This window comes from Amyelois transitella, chromosome 25 (assembly GCF_032362555.1).
Source record: "Amyelois transitella isolate CPQ chromosome 25, ilAmyTran1.1, whole genome shotgun sequence".
NCBI classification, from domain to species: domain Eukaryota; kingdom Metazoa; phylum Arthropoda; class Insecta; order Lepidoptera; family Pyralidae; genus Amyelois; species Amyelois transitella.
The window spans coordinates 4,685,287-4,692,532 of record NC_083528.1 but is presented as its reverse complement, the minus strand read 5'-3'; the positions used below and the strand labels follow the sequence as shown (position 1 = coordinate 4,692,532).

Genomic DNA, 7,246 nt, shown 5'->3' with positions numbered 1-7,246 from the left:
ACTTGCGCAGTTCAACAAAGATATACTAGATGGCGCTAATTTATAACTCAAAATAAAACTAGAAAGCGTTCCAGATAAAAACTTGCGCTGTTTCGTACAAATAACACTAGATGTCAGTACGTGTCTGTGATTTGATATTGTTCTAAAATATAATATCATATTACTATACTTTTTCTCTGTCCTTTGTATTTGAAGTGTTCTACAACCGTTATATTATTGGCGTAAATAAATATAAATAATGATACTGAAGGAAACCTCACAGAAATAATTGTAACCAAGTTACGCCGGGATTACTATGTCATACATTTTTATTTTATTTATTTGTTTCAAATCAAATCAAATCGTTTATTTTTTGAACATAGGTTATCACAGGTTGACATTTTATTGTGAAATGTACACTATGATCCCGTTTATGTATTTCCCATTACGTTGAGAATTTCAAGATATCTTCAAATTGCCCGCCATTGGGCATACAAAATTAATATTTTAAACTAAATAATTAATATTTGAAACTAAATAATTAATATTTGAAGATATCTCGAAATTCTCAACGTAACGGGAAATACATAAACGCGATTTTCATTACACTCAAGCGGAGTTACAGGCATTATCATACCTTAGCACTAATATGGGCTAGGTACATACTTAACATGTACGACATAGACTTTTCATCCAAGAAAAAAGTACTGTTACACACGACGAAATCGAAGGCAAAAGCTTGTTTATAATTTAAAAAAACGCTAATAGATCCGACCTCATATTGGTCTCGTAACAAGCGTGAACCCTGTATTGGTCCGTGAAAATCGATCGGTCACAGGAGATTGGCTCCAACTCCTTGGTAATACGTGCTATGGTAATCATCGTAATCAATATTGGATAACTTGACGATTTGATATGGCAATACTTGATATTTTTTAAGAGAATATGGAGAAAAATCAAAAACGTATTGATTCGACTTAAAACAGTGTTATGAACAGGTTCTTTAATCCTTTTCTGTCTCTTATATACATAAATCACGTTTTCTTCACAAGGTGAGGTAAACAGAGCCAACAGCCTTAAAAAACTGATAGGCCTCGCTCAGCAATAATGGAATAAAGATTCTAATAATGACAAATTGCAAGTCCATCGCCTGAGTTTAATATAGGTACTTTATTTTACAATCTACAAGGGAAGAAAAGCAGCTAGCACACACTGGGTGAATGTGCACCAATTCCCTTAGTCACCTTTTACGACATGAGAAAGAGATACAGTTGCCCTATTGTTATATTTTATTTGTAAAAGTACAGTTACCGACTTTCCTGCTCCCAGATTATTGACAAAGATAAAATACCAGAAAGCATATTTTTTTTATAAAGTAAGTATACTTTCTCTTTGTACTTTAGATAGTGAAGGCTTTACATAGAAATGTACTTGTATTTATGAGCTTCTGAGTATTGTCCAAAAGTGCATTGGACGCCATGATAAATCCGTGCACTTAACCCATACAAAACCGAGTCAATTACAGTTTCCGAAAACCTCCGATCGTGTTCAAATTATGCAAATAAGAAACCGTGAAACCCAGCAGGCATTGAACTTGCTACCCTTCGATTGCTACCTGAGAAACGACTCGCTAACCGACGCACGCAAGGGTACATTTTGGCTACCGACTCTCGAAGATGAGATAAATACTGTTATTTAGACTAATTGGGTCCATAAACAGTATTAAAACCAAGGTCAGACAGATCTGTAGCCTATAGAAGCATTTTTAAAAAGCAATGCTTAAATCCCCTTTTTTTATTAACCTTTTTAATGCCTAAGTCAACAATTTACGTGAATAAAGTATAACATACATACATACATACATATGGTCACATCTATATCCCTTGCGGGGTAGACAGAGCCTACGGTCTTGAAAAGACTGAAAGGCCACGTTCAGCTATTTGGCTTAATGATAGAATTGAGATTCAAATAGTAACAGGTTGCTAGCCCATCGCCTAAAAAAGAATCCCAAGTTTGTAAGCCTATCCATTAGTCGCCTTTTACGACATCCATGGGAAAGAGATGGAGTGGTCCTATTCTTTTTTGTATTGGTGTCGGGAACCACACGGCACTTTAAAGTATAAATAAATAAATAAACATCCTAACGAGAAACAGATTTCTGTAAAGTAATAAATCTATTGTTTTTTATTACTATGTGATACACCAATCCATATTATGCCTTACTGAATAGACAGAGCCAATAATCTAGCCAATAGAGCTAGATTTTCTGAACACTTTTTTGAGCTACGTACGTAACCTGTACCTATTTGTTTAATTGTTTCTGATGTTTTCGAGTAAGGGAAAACATCGTGAGGATACCGGCACATTCAGGCTCTTGACTTGTTAACATAATCATTCCCGTGCATAGGTTGCGGAGGTCAGACGGTCAAATAAGTAAACAATTAAACTTACTTTCGCATTTATATTAGTTTGGATTTAATTATCATGAGCGCACCCAAGGTGGGCCGCTTGTCTTCTATAAATTAAAGCAATAATAATATTGGGATAAGTCCGCCATTGCACATATTCTTCTAAATCCAATGATTGTTCTATTTTTGTTACATTTCTTTTTATGTGCAAAAAAGAGTTTACAAACAAACAAACAATTTCCGCGCCTGGCGTATAATTTCAGCACATGCGCGTACGCACACTCACATTCTTCATCCTGACTATAGTCCCGGTTACAACCTCACCAATCTGGAGAGGAGCCCGGGTAAGCCCTTTACCATATAGATCACGCGAAAAAGTATCGCTGTTTTGCTTTTTAATATAACGTGAACGGGACAGCGATAGTTTTCCCGCGACAAAAACGCAGTCGCGCGTACCATGCTGCGGACGCTGTATTGGGTATCAGGATTGTAGACCCTCGAACACCCTGATGCCAATGCAACAGACAGATTGGTCTCTGAACGTAATGTTTGGCCGGAGGTGAAGAAGGTATTTAGGAACTGGGTGAGAGCATGCATTGCTTGCAAACAATCTAAGATCACGCGTCATACTATTGTTGGTAGATAGATAATTCATTTATTTGATTTGCTACACACAATTTACAATTTCATATGAAATACAAATTAATTAGGGTGTGAGTTGCAGCAATACAAAAAGGTCACAACTCAACGAATTTATTGCTATAGAGCAATACGCTGATTTTCAGTTATGAGGTGCTAGTGCAGGTCAATCGGCGTACGTAATAAAATAAACATAAACAAACAAAACTATTGGTCCTCTCAGCAACTTCAAACTTCCTGCAGCTCGCTTCAAATTTGTAATAATAATATAGGATTATAAGCGGGTTATCATCAGCGACGATGGATAATCAATGAGCGAATCCGGGGCCTAATATATGTATGTATGTTACTTGCTTTCGTCCGCGTGAAATTGTATGTATTTCTCTGTACTCCACACTCAACATGTACTTATTATACAAAATTCTTAAAAATCGGTTCAGTGGTTTTGAAGTAAAAGACGGATAAACAAACACATTTCAAAAAAGTAGGAGGTTTTCAATTCGACCGTACTTTTTTATATTTATTCATTTTTGAAATTTTACGATAATTAATGACTTTAACAGAGTTAATCAGAAAAGGGGTATCTAGGTACTGTTAAATAAAGAAAATATTGCGAATTTTCTTTCAGGCTCATTACTCCATCCAGCTGAACGGCTGTGACTACGGCTCTGTCTACACCGTAAGGGATAAAGACGATTCTTGCGATTCTTTTCTTAAGCTGTCGCTAATCGGAATGTAAATTTTAGAATTAAGCCATCTAGCCGAAAGTGGCCTTTGTGACTATTCGCTCTGTCTACACCGTAAGGGATATAGAAGTACAAGCTCGTCGAATTAGGGTACTTTTAACTTGACCAGACTTGATAACCTGTAGGTAGGTACCTATGTTTTTCCTTAAGCAATGCGTAAGTTAGATTTTTCAAATGATAATTTATATAATTCAGGTAGGTTGTTGCTCGCAATCGCACGCAATACATCAACATCTCTTATTCATAAACACGCCCTTTATACCAACATACACGAAGCGCCCATTCACAAAAACATACCGCCAACTCTATCAATGACGCCAAAATAACAAGGTAAATCGCTAAACAAACTATTATAATTTTATAACGCCCCGGGCCCAGGAGAAAAAATCTGAAATCCTTCCGTTAAGAATTTAGGAGTGTCCGAAAGTCCAAATGCTGAGGCTGAGACGAAATCTGACTTGCTCGTTATAAATTTTGTATAACAATGCGTGCGTGTGTGTTTGTACGTTGACGAGCGTAATAACGCTAACAAGCGTGCGAGCGAGAGGACCGAGGTTTTGTAGAGCGCCGTCCTCCTCACGCCGACGGCAACATGGCGCGGACTCGGGCGCAGGCTCGAATCCTATCGCCTGCCCACTCAAGGTTCGCTGACTGCCGTTCTTTTGTTTTTAATGTTTACACTTGGTTGTTTCTCCCCAGTTTAAGGTAAAGTAATGTCACCTTTTTTAGAAATACATATATGTAAATATTTAAAAAAAAAACATGTTTGGAATATAAATCGTAAAGGCTGTAAATAGGATCCGAAGCATATTTTTTTCAAATTTTGTTCAATAATCTTCTTCATCCCGGTTACATGTTCACCTCTCTTGGGAGGAGCCAGGGGTGCACCTTAGACCATAATTCCAGATTAAAGCCATTTTGCACGATGGTAAAAGCTGCATTAGATGAACGTACTTACCTATCCCTTAGTTTACGACACCTATTGGAAAGAGACGAGGCATCTTATTCTATAAAGTACTGGCAACCCGGCAATATTTGTTTATAAATCATTCAGGCCGAAATGAAAACTATTTATTAATACTTCACCAGTTTCTGTCCAGGATATCACTTTTATCTATAATCATACAAAATTTCATCGAAATCGGTCCAGAGATGTTGCCAAAGCTAATGTAAGCGACAGACTTTCACATTTAAAGTATTAGGTACTATTGCTTTAAAAAAGCAATTGAATTATTTTAAATGCATCTCATTTTTTATCATGTCTTCCCGCGTCTCTGTTCCAAGATACCTAAAAATGCGAATTTTAAAAAAGCTACATGAGCCACCCTTTTTGATTACTTTATGTGAACTTCCATGTACGATCTTTAACCTCACCTTGTCATCCAGATGGAAGTCAAATGCACTTAAAAATTTAAAAAAACACCGGCCTGTACAATTCCGTAAATATCAATATCGAATGAGTGGGGATAACATCTTGGAGCTGGCATCCCCGAACCGCAGACGAAAACAGCGTCAAGCCAGGGACCTGCTTCAAACCGAACGTCTGCATACCGATCGTCAGTTTTTTATTCCCGTCGTCCGTGCACGCGGCGCGCAAGTGTGAGTGAAACAACTAGTGTGCGTAACTCGCCGCGCCATTGTTGTGTGCCAGCCAGTAAAGGCAAAGACATCGCCGTGTTCAGTCGTTCCGGCTGTCGAATTGTAGTTCCGTTTGCCGGCGAAAATAATAAGTGTGTGCATCGCGTGTGTAAGTGAGTGATAAGAATGGTGTTGTGATAAAGGGTGGCTCGTGTTGGAAAATCGCGTGGACGCGATGCTAGCTTTGTTTAGGTATGTTACCCGTTCCGGGGTCGCTGCTGCGTTTCGCTGTATTTTTGTATTCCCGACAAGTTACCAAGTGTGATTAACCTGTGATCACTCTTTTTTCATCGGTATTAATCATAACGTTTAAAACAATTTACGCCGCGTCTGTTATCAGTATCAGTCGCTTCATTTGGGAAGTGTGTATGATTTAAAACGTAATCAAATACCTACCTACCTACAAGCGATTGCCTTGTCTACACAACAGAGTTTAAATCAACGCTTGCAAATAGGTTTAATATTGAAGCATACCTACCTACATAATATCAAATTGCATTTAGTGAATGAGTGCGCAAACAATACCTACTTACGATATACCTACCGAGCAATGATCAAATAGCTACACGAGGCTTTAATCCGGTTGTTTTGAAATTACCTATAAACAAATTCCAATATGTAATAATAAGTGACAAAGTAGGTGACAGAATTGACGTTAAAACATAGAAATAAAAAGTACCTACTTAACTACTAAAACGTTGAGAATGTTTGTAAAGATAAGCATAAAAGATATGAAGTAAAGGTTTAGAGAAAGCATAAAATATCGGTAAGGATCGTAGCCATTGGAAAACCGTTTCGTACCCGTTGGAATAAGTAGTTACGTATAGCCATGAGATGACATGGAGAAGACAAAACAACATGCAACATTAACAGATATCCTAATGAATTACTTTTTATAAACACCATACCTACCTACATGAATAAAGCAGGTTGACAAGCAAATTTACGAAAGGAGTGTGAATGGGACTGTTGGAGTGGGAAATCAAAGAGAGGAGGCGTTCTAGCAAAAGGTCTGGTCAAGAGTACCCGAAACCGACGAGCTTGCATGAAGAAAGTTATGAATGTGTATGAAGCAAAGGAAGTAGGTATGCAGGGGTCGTGGCAAGTGGAAAGATATGTTCCTGCCTACCCCTCCGGGAAAGAGACGTGATTTTCTTACCTATGTTTATAAAAACCATAGGTTATGTCATACAAAAATATATATGAAATATATAAGTATTTTAAGTGATCTGCTAATGTCCTGGAAGTTTATAAAACAAGTGAAATTAACATCAAGTTATCGTAACATTTACCTAACCGAATAAGACTATAACTGTACCAGTTTTAAACATTATAGTAAAAATTTGTATAGTAGGGGTACCTACTCCTACGTATAATTACCTACCGGGATATTATGTTACGCATGTTCGTTTCTTGTCTATAAAAATATAAGTAGGTAGGTAGGTACCTAACAATACATAAACACAAACATGTCACGCCCTTATCCCTAACAAGGAAGACAGAGCCGATTGTCACAATACTCAAAAATCACTTAGCCCATTTTACCTACCTAGTTACCTTACTTAAAAACGTAATTATAAGTTTTACGCTTGACTCTATTTACTTTAATAATGTACAGTTCACAAAAGCAGCGGGCAACACTAGTCTCCTAGTATAAACAATTGTATTGTTCATGTGATCATAGTCACAGGACAGAACATTGCTAAATACATAACACTTAAACATTTAACTCAAGAATATCCTCTCGGTTATCCTGGTATAGGTTTCTTCCAAAAGAGGAGCCCAGGGTTCGCCTCGTCAGTTCAGTGGACCGAAGTCCACACTCCAGCAATTAAT

General features: G+C 37.4%; 1 protein-coding gene across 2 annotated transcripts in view; it reads left to right on the top strand.

Moving 5' to 3' along the window:
* Positions 1-5,306: 5,306 nt before the first annotated feature.
* The window catches only part of LOC106137143 (protein pangolin, isoforms A/H/I/S), a 116,323-nt gene continuing 114,383 nt past the window's right edge, over positions 5,307-7,246 (top strand). The window contains exon 1 of one of the 2 annotated variants that reach the window (XM_060951520.1): positions 5,307-5,602. The gene's annotated coding sequence lies outside the window, so the exon portion shown is untranslated. The remainder of the gene's footprint in view (positions 5,603-7,246) is intronic. The other variant, XM_060951519.1, reaches the window with a different exon arrangement.